General features: G+C 58.2%; 1 long non-coding RNA gene across 1 annotated transcript; it reads right to left on the reverse strand.

Annotated features, from left to right (window-relative positions):
• Window positions 1-268: 268 nt before the first annotated feature.
• Window positions 269-1,598, reverse strand: LOC112122092. Its single transcript, XR_002909379.2, has 3 exons — window positions 1,474-1,598; window positions 885-946; window positions 269-318 (listed from the first exon to the last, which is right to left on the reverse strand). It is a non-coding gene; the product is annotated as an uncharacterized LOC112122092 (long non-coding RNA).
• Window positions 1,599-1,637: the final 39 nt, after the last annotated feature.

The following is a 1,637-nucleotide window of genomic DNA, read 5'->3' on the forward strand; positions in this document are numbered from 1 at the left end:
AGCCTCTGGCCCTGAGCTCCAAGTCACCCTATGCCCGGATGCTAGCACTCGCCTCTTGGGATTGCCCAGCACCAACTTCACCCCTATCCAAGGATTACCCAGAGCCTGACAATCCAGGACAGTAACTGCCCCCCTCACACACTCGCCAATATCCCCGGCACCAGACAGTGGAGTCTGCTAGCCAGCCCTACCCAGAAGCCACCCCATAGTACGGGCCCTACATAAGTAACCACTGATATCTGCATGGCAAGCAACAGCTCTCACTCACCAGCAACGTACTTCATGTTCTTGATCCGTGGCCGGACTAAGAAGCACAACCTGGAGTGAGGCAGACAGAGACTCACTAACTGGGAGGTGGGGAGGGACACAAGACCGGCACCAGAAATAGGACCCGACACTCCTGGAGCCCTCCCCTCCTCCCGCCCACGAATGCCATGCTGGGGCCCTCCCTGGTAAGCCAGAGACACAGCGAAAGCAGGCCCAGGGAGGCAGGCAGCTTCCTGAGCTGAAGGTAGGAGATGGGAACGCAGCCCCCAGACTAGCTGCCTGAGCTCCGCTTGTCACATCACCAAACCCCCAAGTATATCCCTGCTCCCAAGTCCCACAGCAGCCTCTCAGCTCTCACTCCCCTGCAGTGCTGGCAGCCAGCACCAGGCCCACACCCTTCAGCTTACTCAGAGCCATGGCCCAGGCTGAAAGGGCACAGAGAAGAGGCTCCTGGGAGAGGGCGTGCGCCTGACACGGCACTGCGGAGAGGCAGACCCCTGGGCACAGGGCAGTGCAGTGTGTCTGGTCAAGCCTGTGGAGGTGCAGAGTACAGCTGCAGCTGGGCAGGCTCCAGGTATGACCCACACAGAGCCATTGAGGTCAGGTAAGAGACTCACTGGTCACTAGTGCTAACGATGGGTTTGTTCTCCACTTTGTACAGCTTGTCCACTTCATGTTGCTAGAGAAATAGGAGGGGAGGAGAGTGTTAACTTACAAACCCTGCACAGACTGTAGTAGCTTTTGTAGCTGATTCCAGAAGCCCCCTTCACAGGCCTCCGGCTGCTGCACAAAGCCAGATCCCCCTCCTGTGAGTCTGCGCCCCGCAGCTGCCTGCTCGACAGGGCAGCGACCTGGTGATGCAGCGTGTGAAGTGATCACCACACATGGCACTGTAGACATGGAACAAGAGGTTTCCACTATGGGCTAATACAGGAAACTCCCTACACACAGATCTGTCAACCTCTCTCAGGCCTGACCTGCAGCCCCCAGAACTGCCATCGATCTAGTCCTGGGCCTCCCTGTGCAGAGAAATATGGTTCTGCAAACAGGGCCAGCCACATGGACGAATGTAGATGAGGTTGAACTCACTGTATTTGCAAAACCACTTGAGCAGCTGCCTGTGGCCCGCAGCCAGCCACCCTGCCCAGTGCCCTAAAGCCAGGCCTTGGTTTAGTACTGCCCTGGCCAGAGTGCACCCGCGGGTACCTTCAGAATGGAGACGTTGGCGATTCGGTCCAGGGGGCTCATCAGATCTGCCTCGATGAACAGGTCCTTCTTCCCGGGGAGCTGGGGAGGAACAAACAGAGCAGCATAGGTGCCAGGGGCACAGCTCCCGGCCGCAAAAAGCCCAGCCCCAGCCATTAGCCGAG

This window comes from Terrapene carolina, unplaced genomic scaffold, assembly GCF_002925995.2.
Source record: "Terrapene carolina triunguis isolate 2854851 unplaced genomic scaffold, T_m_triunguis-2.0 Scaffold12557, whole genome shotgun sequence".
NCBI classification, from domain to species: Eukaryota; Metazoa; Chordata; order Testudines; family Emydidae; genus Terrapene; species Terrapene triunguis.